This window comes from Lygodium microphyllum, chromosome 29 (genome assembly GCF_053477565.2).
Source record: "Lygodium microphyllum isolate KBCC chromosome 29, Lygodium_microphyllum_v1.1.10, whole genome shotgun sequence".
Classification (NCBI taxonomy): Eukaryota; Viridiplantae; Streptophyta; class Polypodiopsida; order Schizaeales; family Lygodiaceae; genus Lygodium; species Lygodium microphyllum.
Window position 1 is genome coordinate 72,281,578 of NC_141163.1, and position 18,269 is coordinate 72,299,846.

Consider the following 18,269-nt stretch of genomic DNA (forward strand, 5'->3'; position numbering starts at 1 on the left):
GTCTAGCCTAACTATAGGGCCCCCTTGCAAGTCTTAGTGAATGCAACATACTTTGCCTCAATAGTAGTAGATAAGGCCATGCATTTCTGCACCCTGGACATCCAAGAAACATCACCTTGAGCAAAAGTAAAGACATGCCAAAGGTGGGCTTCCTACTATCTACATGTCCTATATAGTTAGTGTTAGTATAACCCATGATAATAGTATCCTAACCACAGTAGCAAATGCTTATATCTGCAATGCCTTTTAGGTACCTCATGATACCCTTTATGGCATCTCAATGTCGCCAGCTAGTTGTAGCCATATAGTATGCCACAACTTCCAATACAAATGCTATTTTTGAATGAGTGGCTATCATGGCATACATTAAATTGTCCACTGCGCGGATGCATAAGGGATCTTGGCCATCTTGGCCTTCTACTCATGTGACTAGGGACAATTTGCCTAACTGACCTTCACATGGGAAGGTAAATGATAGCCAATAGGCTTAACATCCTACATATGGAAGTGCTTATGGAACTTCTATATGTAGTCCTTCTATGACAAGTAAAGGAGCATCTTAGAGCGATTGTGGTGGATAATGCACATTCCAAGAGTATATGAGACTTATCCCATATCCTTCATCTTAAAGCTCTTCTTGAGCTACCTTTTCAAGGCATCCATCTCATTATCATGAACTCTCCCAGCAATCAACAGATCATCCATATAAAGTACTAAGATAATAAGGCTGCCATCACAAGCCTTCTTCTTGTAGAGACATGGATCCATATCATTACGTGTATATCCTTGTGAATGCATGAAAGTATCAAACTTGTGGTACCTTACTTAAGGCCATAAATACTCTTTCTCAACTTGCACACTAGGTGTTCCTTATCTTTTTCCTCAAATCCCTTAAGATGCTGCATATAAATCTCATCATGCAAGTCTCCATGTAAGAAAGATGTCTTTACATCCATTTGATAAAGGTCCAAATATAACTAAGCAACCAAAGCCAATACCAAGTGTAGGATAGTCATCTAACCACATGAAGAATACCTTATCAAAACCAATACCATGATCCCACTTAAAAACTTTTGCAACCAATATGGCCTTATATGCTAGCTTGGGGTATCCTAGGGTACTCTTTAACTTTGTATAATCACTTGTATGGCCAAGCACACTTTTCACTAGGCAAAGAAACCAAATCCCACACCATAGGTAAGAGGCTCACCAACATCTGTCACCATAATATAGTCCAAGGAGGGTGCAAATTGATCAGGTTAATATCTATCTCTAGTATACTATGGCAAAATAGGCTGCATGATCATGGACCCCGAGAACATTAGCTACAACTTATCTAGCTGGTTGTACAGTATAACAAGAGGCTCCTCCTAAAATATTACTATGCGTACCTCAACAAGTTATGCATCCTACTTATGCATCTTCTCCTCATGGAAAACAACATCATGGCTTGGATGACCTTCCTAGTATGCGGACCCCATAGGTAATAGGCCATCTCATCTGCATCCCCATAACCAAGAAAGATACATTTCACTCATTTAGGATCTAGCTTATTGCATTTGTCCTTCAAAACATGGCAAAAGGCCTCACATTCAAAGATACATAAATGATCATATGATGAAGGTTTTCCAAACCACATCTCCTCTACAACTTGATAACCAATAGCAATGCATAGGGATCTATCTATGAAGTGTACAATGGTAGTAATTGCCTCAACCCAAAAATGTTGCAGTAAGCCTGCCTAGATAAGCATACTAGAGACTCTCCCTTGAATTGTCATATCAATACCATTCTGGGGTGGGGTGTAAGGGGTGGTCAACAAATGCTTAATACCCCACTCATCACAAAATTTCTCAAATGATTTAGAGACATATTCACCCCCATTATCTGACCTTAGATATTTCACTAGTTCTCAACAAGAGCACCCAACAATGAAAAGTAGCCAATACATCTGATTTCTACTTTATGGGAAATGCCTAGACCTTATGCGAATAATCATCAAATGAAAGTCACAAAGTATTTCGTGCCACCTAGTGATTGACATGGCACGGCACCACATACATCTAAATAAAGAAGAGCTAGAGGCTCACCCATACGTGTAATGTAGACTTCGTATAAGAACTATGTGTCTACCTACCATAAAGACAATGATCACATGAATCAAAATATTTGTAGTCAAGAAGCCGAAGACATTGCAAACAAGAATGCATTTTCATTCCTTTTAAGGGCATATGCCCAAGGTGATGATGCCATAAAGATACATTGGTATGTCAACCCATAGCTAAAACATGGTCAATAGATCCAAATACATGCAAGAGGTAAAGGCTGCCATTCTCCTTGGCACCTCGATCAAAGACAAGATTTCCACAAGTAATCTTCCACATAGAATCACCAAAAGGTACATGATACCTTACATAATCTAACTGTATAGTAGAGAGTAGGCTTTTGGTCAAAGCCAAAACATAGCATACATCATGAAAAACAAAAGTACTGCCTAAAGCAAACTACAGAGTCTAAAATCACCAATGCCAATAATATCCAATGCCAAGTCATTTTCTAGTCTCACAGAATGTGTCATGCTGCGATAGGAATGAAACCAATCCTTATGCAGGGCAACATGAAAATATACCCTTGAATCAAGTAGCCAACATGAAGAAAAAGTGGATGAGGCATCATCCATTGAATAGCATCAAGAGAAGAAATTGCCAAGATGTAATCATCATCAAAATTGAGCTCCAATGCATTTATTTCCTCTTCACATTGGACTTATTAGGACCAATGCTACAATAATCAGACTTATCATGCACTTTGCATTTGCCTTTCTCTTTGTGCTTATCATCGTGGATCTTATGGCACTATGTCCTAATATGACCCTACTTTGGTGGTCATTATTACTCTTACCATCATGTCTACCCCTAACAATCAATGTATAAGAAGTACGGGTTATATCCACATTCTTTTTATTTATCTCCTTTGTGAGTAAGGCACTCTCAACATTCTAGAGTTTCAAACCATCCTTAGGCATATTAGTACACATGATAGTACAAAAACTATCCCATAACTCATGAAGTATCACGAGCAAGAACAAGGGAGAAAGATTATTCCTAAACTCAATGCCTTGCGAAGTCAACTGGGTGAAAATCAAGTGAAACTCATTCAAATGCATGGACACATTGATCCTTTCATGTGAAGGTCCATGAGCTATTTCAATCAATACATCTATGAAGCATGACTTTGCTTATCATAAAGATTACATATCTTCTCCCATAACTACCAAGCGTTATCCTCAAGTGCCACAACATTGAAATAAACCTGTTTAGACAATGATAATATTAGAGTAGATTTACATAGCTAATCCAACTTATCCCAAGTATCCTCATCAATACCTATAGGCTTTACATTCATGGTTTTCAAAGGTCTAATCTACTTATTTTTTACCAGTACCTACCATATTTGCATCTTTTAATAAGTGAAGTTTGTGCCATTAAGCTTTTCAATATTAAAAATAGCACTATCATTTGAAGAATTGGTCATAATGATAGTATATCAATGTAAAATCCAAGAGAATGGTCTGCTATAAATCAGTCCCCCAAAACTCAGTCAAAACAAAGGAAAAATAAGAGGGAATACCAAAGTATAAAGCTATCCACCAACTACAAGCAATAGGCTACCAAAGTACAATCTCTCCTCTCTATGACAATGCTGAAAAATATAATTGCAACAATGTCAAAATAAAGACAATTTGTCAATCCAATTGTGAGAAAATAGCTAAGAAAGCAAGCTCCCATTGCCAAGGATATAAGAGTAGCAACCAGGATATAAAGAATAAAACTAGCAATGACTAAGCATAGACCACTGGTACCAATGACTGTCACAAACTCAATTTGCCAGTAACAAGCCATACATCCCATAAGTATATACATCACTGACAAATTGCTAATAGAGATAAGTACCAATGTCCAAAGCATACAAAATCAAATCAGCCCGCAAGCGGAGGTAGCTGCATCCACCTATAGCATACAAGAGAGCATATACATGGACCAAGATTCCCATTGTCTAAAAGAACCAAGCTCTGCCAAGTATAAGTGTCTCCCACTGGGATCAAATGTGGAATGCAAAATGAGCAAGCAAAGCTCAAGACATATACATCAAAGTATTTGAGAAGCCTAAGCACATCACAAATACATCCAGGAGCATAAGTGTCAAATGGAGCTTTAATATCTATAAGTAAGTATAAAAGCTCAAAGCAGCTGACCAAAGCCTAAGTACATCAAATGTAGCTCAAATACAAGTACCAAAGCATGTCATAAGCATATCTAGGCTCATACATCAATATTAGACATCATCATAGACATTTAGCATACCCAAAATACCGTGTAGACACAATATGCATTCAAGGCATAAAGCTTATTGTTGCATGCTTACTATCCAAACTATTATAATGGCAACAAAACTCTACAAAATTAAGCTAATCAAGCTCTAAAAAATCTAAATAGCATCCCAAAAGCATAAGCATACCATCTGAGTACCAAAATAGCATCCCTAAAGCATCAAACATGCATTATGGAATTTACCATTTATTGTTCAAACCAAAATTGTTTTGCTATGTGTGAAAAAAAGAATAAAAAACTACATAGAATCAACTCTGCGAATACCCAAATTTGTAGTTGTTTTTGCTTCTTTGTTTCTAGCTATAGAATGCTTGAATCTGATACCATATACAAAAGTTATGGCCAAAATATAATAGTGGTGTCAAGCTACCATAACTCTCCATGACTTCTATAGCATGTTGTATATCCACTCAAAATGGATAGAATGGTTGCTCCTCAACTCAATACGTATTCAACAAGGCTCAACTAATCCCTAGGAAGCTCCTCGACGTCCAAGAACAAGATGGAACAAGATAGTAGAAGAGAAGACTTGATGCATACCTCAAGAGGAAGAAACAATGGTTACCATGAAACCTTTAGGTGAATCTTTGAATCTAAGCTAAAGTAAAGAATGAAGAAACTCCTTAGATGGTTACCAATTGGATGGTAGAGCTCGAGTGGAAACACACTAGTGAAAGCAAGAGCTATAGCGAATGGAGCAAGAGAGCAAGAGAACAAGAGAGTAAGAGAGCAAGAGAGAGAGAGACACCATATGTGGGAACTCCAATAGTCACAATGTGTGAATGAGCTTACCTTATTCAATAGTCACTACAAGAATAAAGACTAAAGTGACAGTGATGGGGACCCCGACAAGTGCAGTGTACAAATGTGCAATCATGGTGTGTAAAGTAAATATGAGGTGGTGTAGGCATAGGCCTTTACCCCCAACAATAATACCTATAAAATCTATATGGTAACCCTCAGGATAATTCTCTATAGTGAGAGAGAGAGAGAGAGAGAGAGAGAGAGAGAGAGAGAGAGAGAGAGAGAGAGAGAGAGAGAGAGAGAGAGAGAGAGAGAGAGAGAGAGAGAGAAGAAGAGAGAGAGAGAGAGAGAGAATAGCATGAGTTTTTTAGATCAAAATTTGCACCACTTTTGGGAGAATTGCAATATTGCTCAATACATGAGTCGATCACAGTAATTTTCATGTTGAGTCTAAGCTTCTTGGTCTCAATAAGACATCTACAAAAGTATATGGGCAATGATGGAGTGAATCTCGAGATTTGACTCCTCCAATGCAATAGATAGAGAGAGCTAAAGATAGTGAGAATAAAGTAAATGAAGTGAGTGTGCTTGTTTTTTACATTTTCACTAAAAGGAGAGTCTTCTAGACTTAATGAGGATGCAAATGCATGAATATACAATGGGAATCGACTTTGATGCCATGTTGGAATTTTTTTGGATTCATTACTCTAATCACATACTCATTATATGTTATTCATATGCTCACTACATGTGTCCAGATGGATGAAATTCATGACAACCATGATACAAATGCATAGAACTTAATGCAATGTAAAATAGACTAAATGAAAATGTTTTACTAATAAAGATATAGAATTAAAATCATATTGAAGTTTTTGTAGATACAAAGAATACTCACCTCTTGCTCTCAAGTTTTTGGCATTGCTAGATACAATAAAACTGCTCTAAGTGAGCTTCACTACTACCTCTTATATAGTCAAATGCAAGTTGAGTTACAACTAGGGTAATGGTATCATGGATGAGAGCAGTTCAGTGTTATATAAGTACTTATGGCATAGTATTTATCTCTAGCTAAGTGTTCTTGATATGAGCTTGTTAGAAGGGTCATATTTTAACATGTATTCCAAGTAATAGGGCCCCACATACCAACTAGAATTATCAACAATAAGCATTAGATACTTGGCATTCCCAAGAGAGACTATAGCCATAGTCCACACATTGGTGTGAACCAAGTCTAGAGTAGTAGCCCTCCGTGAAGCAACTTGTGGATGAGGCTACCGATCCTACTTGCCCCAAACACAGTTAACGCACAATGAGGTGATGGAAGGAAAATCAAGAACCCCCTCCACCAACATCTTTCAAGAATCCCATCATATGAAGTCAAAATTCATGTGCCTATACAGGCATGCCAAAGTAGCCCAAGCTCATGAGAAGTCCTTGCACAAGGTCAATGAGCTTGTAGAGCCCACCCTCCTGTTTACTTGTCCAAAGGAAAGCACTTGTGAATCCTCAAGGATGATAGCCTCCTCGATGCAGACCACTCAAGTACCTGACTTTGTCAAGCCATGGACCAAAAGAAGATTTTAATTCAAATTTGGTGCATACAAAACATTGACAATAATAGAATCCTAATGATTTAACAAAAGGAAAATATTCCCCACTTTTTTAAACTAGGATAAAAGAGTTATTGCCATAATGACTTTCCTAGAAATAAGTATAGCCCCACCCCATCTCCAAATGGACCATTAAAAACAATTGGCTCTCCCGAGCCAGGATTTTGAGGTCATCATGGGTCAACTATGCTACCCCACTCTCTTCGAAATGCTACAAAGAGTGGTCCTCCCAATGGAGAAGCTTGCCATATTGGAAGAAGCACACCAAGGAGTGGCCAACAATTCAGGGGGATGTTTGGAGCAAACAAATCCGACAGTGTGATTCTTGCCAATGGATGGGCTTGCCTAGAGCCAGAGATTGCTTACCATTCCAACCAATCATGCCCCTAGAACCTGTCTAGAAGTGGGGATTAGACTTTTTTGGATCCATCTCTTCAGCTACTTTCTACAGCCGCAACAAGGACATAGTGATGGCAAACATATTACTGCACCAAATGGGTAGAAGCCTAGACAACACCACCAAGTCTATAGCCAAATGCCTATTCTAGGATATCTTCACCGAATTGGCACGTGGATTAAATTGGTTAGAGAGCGAGGTACATACTTTGTAAATAAGGTCATAAAAGATCTCACATCATTCTTTCTAATTGTCCATAAAAAGTTGCCTCCTTGCTATCCGCAAGCTAATGGTTTAGCAGAATGCACCACCAAAATTCTATGCAAGATTCTAACTAAATTGGTAGATTAACACCGGAAATATTGGGATACCAAGCTTCCTACCACACTTTGGGCTTTTTAAACATCTTTCAAGGTCGCAACCAACATGACTCTACTACAAGCTAGTCTTTGGATTGGAAGCCATTACACCACTGGAATTTGTAGTCCCCAGTTTTTGACTGGGTAGTACGAGATTGGCTTATTCCAAAGGAATCCCTCCCATCTCGAATGGAAGCCATTGCTTAGCTCAAAGAAGATCAAATATGTAGCACCTACATCCTATCCAAAGTCCAAGATCGGCAGCAGAAATTCCAAGTTGACCGACTATCCAAAGTCCAAGACCAGCGGCGGCAGAAATTCCAAGAAGCCCTTATTCAACAAAGGCCAACTAGTCCTAGTTTTAAAACCCAAAAGGGAAAACTCCTCGGCAAGCTCAAATTCTGGTGGAGGGGTCCGTTCTAGGTATTTCATGGCTCCGATACTAATTAATTGTATTTGACCAACTTACATGGTAAGTTGCTCCCAAGGCATGTTAATGGATTCTAGCTACGGCATTACCATGTGGAATTTCGTGACTCCGGTGTAGTACTAATTAATTTCATAGTTAATTTTATTTGATGTACTTATAGGGTAAGTTTGTCCCAAGGCATTCAAGGCATGTTAATGGATTCTAGCTACAACATTACGATGCAAAAGGCTTCGAGTGCCCATTCCCCCTCAATCTAGATTCTCCCACTTCTCCTTCTACACCCGATCCCACATTGTCTCTTCCAATTGTTGCATGCCTTCAATGAATTTAATCCAAAAGTTGCAAGTGTTGCTAACATGGCTTGCAATTATCACATCCACTCATTTTAGAATAAACCTGATGGCCACATGATTTCTCAGGAATCTCAATTGCATCATACAAGGTTATGGGATGTTTTACTAACGTGGTGCACACGCACTGGCCACAGCCCCTGCGTATTAACTCATGAGCCTTTTAAAGGAAATTTTCCTCTCTCATTGCTCTCATTCTTATCTCCCTATTGTGATCATCACCTTAGCTTCCCAATCTTCCCCCTTTATGCCATCTCTGCATCCTTTGCTACATGTGTGGCTATGGCAAACTTCCAACTTTACACTAAGGAAGTGTACCCCATACAATAGATGCCATCAATAGCACTTGCCACCCTTGGTTGGATCCCATGGTCCATTGTCCTAGTCCACCTTGATACTCTCTCCATCCTATAATAGTTTGACCAAAGCCATGCCATCCACATCCAAGGCCACAAATACAATCTCTCCATTTGTTGCCATGCAAGAGAAGCTTGCACTGCCTTTGATTAATCCACCAGCAATGGAGGATGTCTTCGGCCCCATCATCAACAAGAAGTATCAGCTCAACAACATCCTTATACTACACAAGTCTAAGTAGGAGGCCCTCAAGTTCTTGGTCGAGGTGCTCTACCTGTAGAGGCAAATGCCTCTACCTATCAAGGAAGGTAGCCTCTTTATTCTTCTCCCCTTCTTCTCTTACTATTGCTTGGGTCCATATTCTTTGGGAGCCCCTCTTTGTCAAGGTTAGTAGTGTTTCTCACTGAGCACCCACCATAAAGGCCATGAAGGTGAGGTGTGGGCAACACTTTACCCTTCTTTCCCCCCACCCTACTCTAGTTGAACTTACTAGCCTCCTTGCCTCCCCAACAGGCACGTGAACCCCCCCACTCTCATCAAGAGATGGCAACCATTGTAGAGCCTTGTCCCCAACCCAATGCAGAAGCCCATGGAAGGTGACAAAGGACAAGGACTCAGTTGGGACATGGCTCTTTGAACAGTGAGCTTCCTCAATGGCTTCTTGACACAAAAACAGCACCAGCAATAGGAGCTCATTACATAGGTCAACCACCTAAAGAAAGCAAACACTACTCTCTTTGAGTAGCTTCACCACAGAGATACTACCCTCCATGACCATCAACAATGGTTGGAAGGATGAAAAAACAAACAACTTGCCTTCATCGATGCTATCTAGACCATAGCCTAGTGCCGATGGCAGGAGAGGGAGAATGTGTTTCTCCAAGCTTGAGCAACTGGAGCAAAGAACCCGAATGGTGTGATCCCACTTGCCCCACCGGATCTAACCCAACACACTCAGTCACCCAAATGGACAAATTCAAGCTCGTCACCCTACCAAAGTCTCAGAGTGGCCATCCTCTAGATCATCACTGATCAGTCAAAGGGAGAGTCCTAACCTATCCTAAAGCACCCCATGACTAAGAAAAAAAGAAAGCAAATTATCATGGAGGAGCCCACTTGCACCTTGAGTGATGAGGACACTTCACCCAAGGCCCAAGTCCTAGACCTCTTCGACATCTCTGATGGTAGAAGCTCTGGGAATCCAAAGTGGTAAATGATGGTCAAGCACTACCAAGCACTAGAGTAGGGAATGCTAAGACAAAGGAGTGGATACAAATCTTGTAGCAGGCTTCCTTGGACTTGAACGGTGAACTGGAAGGCAGAATCTAGCCTCCTTTGTCAACACATCTTAAAGGAACAGCAGGTTAGAGTAGCCCACCAAATGAAGAAGGCCAGCATTCCTTGAGTCAATTGATTCTTATCCTTTCCTAAAGCACCACTGGAGTACTTGCCTCCATCCCTTTCACCTCCATCCCAAGCTTCAGATCAAGCAAGAGCCGCACTCCAATCAGGGGGGACAAACCCAAATCTTAATGATCCAAGCTAGGGTCAGGGAGGAGAAGATCTTAACCCCAATGATCCATTCTCTAAAAACCCCTTCGCTCCCAACCACAACATAATGAAGTTAGGCATTGATGCTCAACTTTAGACTCAACTAATCAAATCCAAAGTCCTCTCCCTGAAGTGATGGCATAGCATTATTGCCCTCCTTAGTATCGAGACCATGTACAAGCAAGAAATCGACACTATGCATGCCCAACATGCTTGAGTGTCCTTCGAGTAGGACTAGCTCTAACATTAGATCTGGCTTGGCACAATCCATTTGGAGAAGCTCATTGCTGAGCTCGTCTTCCACAACACCCTGCAACTGCCCCTCTAGCACCACCACCTCCAATACAACCCTCTCCCTCCATTATGGCCACCACCACCCATTGGCCCTTGCCAAACCCCAAACGTCACTTTATTCATTATTCTTTTAGTGACAGTTTGAATAAAGGAAGGCCCGATCACACATTGTGACGGTTGGAGTTCCCATTTCTAGTCTCTCCCTTTCTTGCTCTTGCTCTCCCGCCATAGCTCTCGAGTCCAACCTTCGATCCGTCACTCCCTTTCAACTGGTATCACAACTTTGCTTTCCGACTCTTGAGCTTGGTTCGTGGCATTCTCAATATCCCATCGACTCCCTACTTGCATTGGGTCTCCTTCCTGGCAACCATATCCGACTCCTTTGAGCTACCGTCACTCCCCAGCTTCCCGAGCATTGTTGGGCACCTTCAGGGCATTACATTAGAGGTATTGGATCATTTTCTTCAGGGTTTACTTCAGTGCTTAGGTCTCACAGGTTGTAAACAAGATTGGGGCAGCCACCATTGAAGCTCCCTTGCTTCATATCTCACTTCCCTTTGAACAAGACTTGTTGAAGCTTGTTTGAGGCCTTCCTTGGCTTTAACCGGACCCCTCAGAATCTTGGCCACCATTTTTTGCAGCCCCAAGACTAGCATTTATACTTGGCAGAATCACGCAACCCTCCCATATGTGTCTTCAGCATTAACAGTCACAACAGCAGCTCTCCCCCTCCATTGGCACTTGGAAAGGCTCCATTTCGGGCATATGAACATGCTTTGATGCTTGGTTTTGATGGTTGATGTGTTGGCATAGCATTTGGACTGATTTAACACTATTTTGGGACTGTCATAACAGTCCACAAGCGGTTTATGACAATGTTACACTGACATTTGATGCTACAGCTTGTTTGGCATTGTCATTTCATGCCCGGTTGGTCCCGTTTGATGCCCGGATGTTAGGGGAATGTATGCCTATTGTTTGGCAACCATTTGGAGCTGATTTTGGTGCTGAAATTCTCAGTTTTGAACAATAAATCACTGCTGTACACAGTTGAGCTGAAGTCATTTTACTCATGTATACTTATGCCTATGCTTTTCGGGCTATGTTTTGGGCATATATGGTGATGTATTGACACTTGGGGCTCGACATAGAGCTTGGTTTTGATTTGGGATCATTGGTTGAGCTTGAGCTCACTTTGTAAAGCATTTGGATGCTCCATCTTGGATGTACTTATGGCATTTATGTTGCTTATGTCTGACCGGTCTTGACATGTTTAGCCTATGCCATTACTACATGCTAGTTACATTATTTGGGGCCTATTGCTATTGGATCTTGGTCTTGGCTTGACCTTGGATTCTCAGATCTTACTTGAGGTATTTATTGGCTTGCCAAAGTTGTATCTTGGGATGTACTTGATGTCTTACATGCTTATGGATGCTACATACCGATACTCCACCGCCTACATGTTTGAGATGTACTATTGATGTATTGTCTTGGACTTATGTCATTGGCACTGTGTCTTGCCTTGGCTTGAGCTCTTGAGCTCGTACATACGGCTTTTGTGCCAGTGGGAGCATTCTTGAATGCTTATCAGACATTGTGTGAGTAGGTGGTACTTTTATGCATTGAGCCATTACATGCTATTGAGCAATTACAAACACTTGAGACTTTGGGACTTCTTACCTTTTGGGATGATACATCATATGTCTTGGTTCACTGTATGATTATGAGCTAAGTCTCAGTTTTGGATCCATATCTTTGTAAATTGACACCTACTTGTGTCAAGTTTTGGTAGTGGCAAGAACACTTTGCCCCGTTGCCTAGGGGGTGTGCCTACTCACTGGCAGATGTTTGTATGACATACTTGGGTGTTGGATTCATGCTTATCGACTATCATATGCTTATGCTATGCTCGCATGATGCCGGCTTTGGTCTTGGCAGTATCTGATTGCCTTGGGATCCAATTTTGGTACTGTTAGCTCTCTTTTACTGAAATCTGAAATTTATTACAGCAAGCATGTATGTATGGACTGACATGGATTTTTCATGCTGAAACACTCTGAAATGATGTACTTTCACTAGTACTTGGTGGGCAGAAGCTTTGGTTCCACTTTTTTCACCATTTTTCCTCGATTTTGGTGATTTTTTTGTCATTTTCTGTAGTAAACAGCAAGTAGTTTTGAACTGTCTACAGTTTCTAGCCCACATTATGGCGAGTTTGTCCATTGATCATGCTATTTTCAACATCACTAAGCTTGATGGTACGAATTACTCTTATTGGAAGAGCCAGATTTGGCACAGGTGTTGGTGCAGAAATCGCAGATCAAACCTTTGAGATTAAGCGGGCATCCGCCTGCAACTATGCTAGATGAGGAATGGCTTGAGCTTGATGAGTTATGCAAGTCCACTATTGTATTGTTTCTCACAGAATAGGTTTACTATAATGTCTTTGAGGAAGAACAGAGTGCATGGCAGTTGTCGGAAAAGATCAAAAATCTCTATGACAAGAAAATTCCAATGAATCAGATGTATTGGTTGAAGCAGCTTATGGATCTACACATGAAGGAGAATGTGACTATGTCTGCTCACTTGAGCCAGTTCCATGCTATACTCAAGAACTTGACTTCGCAGGACATCACTTTTGCAGAGGATGTCACTCCTATTTTTTTGTTTGGTACTCTTAATGAGTCATGGGATGTATTTCGTACTGCATTATGTGCATCTACTGCTACCTTGAAATTATCTGATGTTGAGAGTGCTCTTCTGCAGGAAGAGGTTAACCGTAAGAATTTGGATGCCTCTCATGTGTCTCATGCTATGAAAGTTAGAGGCAGGAATGATGGATATGGAAAGCATGGCAGTGGTAGTGACCGTGGACGGGATTCTCAGAAATCTCGGTCCAAGTTTCATGGGAAGTCATGTAGCAAATCCGTGGCAGGAATGCAGATGTTACTTGTCACCATTGTGGGAAAAAGAGCCATATTAGGCCACAATGCCATGAATTGCGCAATGAAAGGCGCAAAGATAAGGGAAAAGACAAAGTGTAGGATAAGTCTTCTGATTGCAGCATAGTACCTGCAAAGTCCAGTGTTAAAATTGAAGAGATCAATGTTATATAGTCTGAGAATGTTGATGATGATGATTATATCCTAGTACATTCTTCTAGTGCTTCACAGATGACAGAGATACACTTTATGTATGCACAGTGTTGGCTCTTGGATGCAGGTGCATCCTTTCATGTGACACCTTGCCGAGAGTGGTTTTATTCATATCATATTGTTTCGGGTTCTATGCACTTGGGTGATGACAGCTCTCTTGATATTGTGGGCATTGATGATGTTAGGCTGCAGTTTCCTTCTAGTAGCAGTTTTGTTATGCAAGATGTACGCCATTTACCTACTTTGACATGCAGTCTCATGTCAACTGGATAGCTTGATGATGCAGGATATCATGTATGTTTTGGAGACTCTGCATGGAAGATCACTCGTGGCAGACTTGTCATTGCGAGAGGTGCCAAGGCTGGCAGTCTCTACCCCTTGATTGTATCAGCTTCTTCCCTTGATCATGTTTTGTCTGTGGGTTCTATCCCACATGTATCTCTTTGGCATGCCCGTTTGGGCCATATGTCTTTGAAGGGAATGAAAATGCTTTCTGGTTTGCAGTACTTACCGCCCCTTGATTATGCATGTTTTGATTCATGTGAGCATTGTCTTTATGGCAGGCAGACTAGGTCTACACATAAGAAGTCTGGTAGGCCATGCATGAGTGAGCCCTTGGCATTGGTACATTCGGATGTCTGTGGGCCCATGCCTTGTCAATCTATGGGTGGTGTAAAGTATTTTGTTACGTTCCTAGATGATTTTTCACGAAAAGTTTGGGCTTATCCCATTAAGCTGAAATCTGATGTCTTGGCTATGTTTCAGAGATGGCTTGCATTGGTTGAGAACCAGTCTAAGTATAGGCTAAAATGCCTAAGGACAGATAATGGAGATGAGTATGTCTCACGTGCTTTTGAGCAATTATGTGATGAGAGGGGTATTAAGTGTCAGTTGACCGCCCCCTACACCCCCCCAGAATGGTTTAGCTGAGCGGATGAATAGAACCATCCAGGAGCGTGTACGTAGTATGCTTAGCCATGCAGGCCTACACAGAGCTTTTGGGCTGAGGTAGTTAGTACAGCTGTGCATGTCATAAATAGATCACCCTTTAGTGGTTTGGATTTCTAGGTTGCAAAGGAGGTATGGATTGGAAAACCTCCCTCTTATGCGCATGTCCGTGTCTTTGGATGTGAGGCATTTTTCCATGTGCCCAGGGACAAGAGAAGTAAGCTAGATCCCAAGAGTGTCAAATGCATTTTCCTTGGTTATGGGGATCCAGGAAAGATGCGTTATCATCTATGGGATCCACAGGCACGAAAAGTCATCCGCAGTCATGATGTAGTCTTCCATGAAGACAAAATGCATAGGCAGCCTGAGAGAGTTGTTGAGATCCGTAGGATCATATTTCAGGAGGAGCTGAGAGCTCCCGCATAGCCAGTTGGACAGCCTACAGCTGCAGCAGATGCTCATGGTCAGGGTGTTGGACAGGCAGCAGATCGTGCCGTGAGATGGTCTACTAGAGACAGACGTCCACTTGATAGATTTCAGCCCTCGATGCATTATGTCTTGGTTACAGATGCAGGAGAGCCTTTCACCTATGATGAGGCTATGCGCAGGGGTGATAGTCACTCCTGGGAGAGCGCTATGCAGTCTAAGATAGACTCCTTGCGTAAGAATGACACTTGGGGTTTGGTTTTCTTGCCTACGGGCAAGAAGGCTTTGCCATGCAAGTGGGTATACAAGCTAAAAAGTACCCCTGGATACCCCAAGCCGGCATACAAGGCTAGACTGGTAGCAAAGGGTTTTAAGCAGGAGCATGGTGTGGACTTTGACGAGGTCTTTTCTCCTGTGGTTAAGATGACCACTCTTTACTTAGTATTGGTTTTGGTTGCTCAACTTGACTTGGATTTATACTAGATGGATGTCAAGATGGCTTTCTTACATGGGTGATGAGATTTATATGGAGCAGCCTAAGGGCTTTGCAGAACCTAGCATGCAACACCTAGTGTGCCAATTGAAGAAAAGTCTTTATGGCTTGAAACAAGCACCTAGGGAGTGGTATCATAAGTTTGATGCCTTTATGCAGTCACAGGGCTACAACCGGAGTGTTATGGATCCGTGTCTTTACACGAAGAAAGCCCGTGATAGTTCTTTATTGATTTTGGTACTCTATGTGGATGATATGCTGATAGCAAGGAAAGCTCATGATGAGCTAGATGCTCTTAAGGCTCAGCTCAAGAAGAGCTTTGAGATGAAAGATCTTGGACAGGCCGCTCACATACTTGGTATGCGCATTAGACACGACAGGCATTAGGGACTCCTCTACTTGTCACAGAGGGAGTACATTCATAAAGTCCTTGAGCGCTTCCGCATGCAGAACGTAAAGCCTATTGGCTGTCCATTGCCTTCTTATGTGAAGGTATCATAGGTTGATTGTCCGCAGAGAGATGAGCAAAGAGCCGAGATGGCCAAGATTCCCTATGCATCCGCAATGGGCAGTCTTATGTATGCCATGATAGCCACTCGTCCAGATATTGCCTTTGCAGTTGGTGTTGTGGCACGCTATATGGCTACACCTGGCAAGAAGCATTGGGATGCCGTGAAAGGTATCATGAGGTACCCAAAGGGCACTGCAGATATGTGCATATGCTATGGCAGCCAGGATACAGGAGTCGTGGGGTACACTGACTCTGATTATGCAGGACATGCAGATAGTAGGAAGTCCACTTCTGGCTATGTATTCACATATGCTGGAGGTGCTGTTTCTTGGATGTCCAGGGTGCAGAAATGCACGTCCCTTTCTACTACAGAGGCCAAGTATGTTGCAACCCACTGATGCTTGCAAGGAGGCCATTTGGTTGGGTCATTTGGTTGCTGACCTTGGTATTGATACTATCCCTACATTGCATTCAGATTCTATGAGTGCTATTCAGTTAGCCAAGAATCCGGTCTTCCATGCGAAGACGAAACACATTGAGGTCAGGTATCACTTCATACGTGGGGTCGTTGAGGACAAGTCTGTTGATCTTGTCAAGATCTCAACTAACCAGAATCCTACAGATCTGCTCATGAAAAGCCTCTCTACAAAGCGCTTTGCCTTCCTCAGGAGGTTTATGGGCGTGGGATGAGATGACATCTTTCCTCATCCTATTGTACATGTGTACATGTTGTACTGTCTTTTTTCTTTTTCTTTTCACTCCTCACAAGGGCAAATTTGCCTTTAAGTGGGAGGTTTTTGGGGTAAAGGTGCCTCCACCTAGCCGCCCGTGTATTACTACACTGACAATCACCGCCACTACACACTGCAGGAGGCGGGCGCCCATCACTGTCACTTTATTCTTTATTCTTTTAGTGACAGTTTGAATAAAGGAAGGCCCGATCACACATTGTGATGGTTGGAGTTCCCATTTCTAGTCTCTCCCTTTCTTGCTCTTGCTCTCCCACCATAGCTCTTGAGTCCAACCTTCAATCCATCGCTCCCTTTCACCAATGTTAAAGATAGTGGTGGCATTAAACACATGAGCTACCAATGGTGCATTTGAAAGCCAACGAGAGCATAGTAGTAATGGCAACTCAATATCACATATGAGTAGAGAGAATGTCTTGCCACCTTAAATGGCACATGGACAGTGAGAAGGCCCCACAACAAGCAATGATCTATATAAGAGGAAGAAGCAAAGCATGGTTGTTGTTGTTGTTGTTGTAGCATACTCATTGTCCTAGAGGCCAAGCAACAAGAGGTCTTCTTGCTTTATGCCATATCCTTACTGAGTCTTTCTTCCAGTCTTCTTTAACTAGCATCCTTGGTGCACTCTAATAGTAGAGTTATATTGTATTATTCCCAGTCAATGTATTTGGCAATAATACTACCTTGATTATTGTATCGATCAGTGTTTCACTCTTGTATTTTGTAAAACTATGTTGCGGCCATTTGGTCCCTAACTAACATCTTGACTTTGATTTCAACAATACACTCCAAATTGAGTCTTGATTGCCTTTCCGTACTTGTTTCCTATGCTATGATTATGTGTCACTCTTCAACCTAAGCTTTAAACATCAAAATTGATGTTCATGTCTATTTGTGTTGGTTTTGAGTGCATCCATCATCATTTCTATGGTGATTGCACAATGAAACCTATAACACATGTCCCAAAGCCACTCCAATTGATAGGTCATATGTGAAAAGGCTCCACTATACATGAGCATAGGCTTATGCTTTGTGGAAGAAGCAAGTGCATTATCTTTAACCTCAAAAAAATCAACAAAGATAGACACTTGTTAGTGGGTTGCCTTCAAATCTTTGGAACCCTTTTGTGGCTTCAAGTTGGGTATTTCTACCAATATTCCTACTCTAAATGAGTACCTTTTCCATAGTATGGGCACTTTAGCTTGGACTTCTTCTCATCATTCTTATCTTTCTACTTCTAATCACTAGCCTTCTTATTCCCCACTCTTGCACCTACTATAAAAACCTTCATGGATTTGGATCCATTAGCTCTAATCTCTTTGAGTCTCTCATCATGGTCCAAGACAAGTGCAAATAGCTCTTACTAGAGAAGAGTATCACAAACCCTAGAGATAAGCAAGCTCTCTAGTCTCTTTGAGTATCTCATCATGCTCCAAGATGACTAGAGTTAGCTCTTCCCAAAGAAGAGTGTCATAAATCTTGAAGGTAAGAAAGTTGG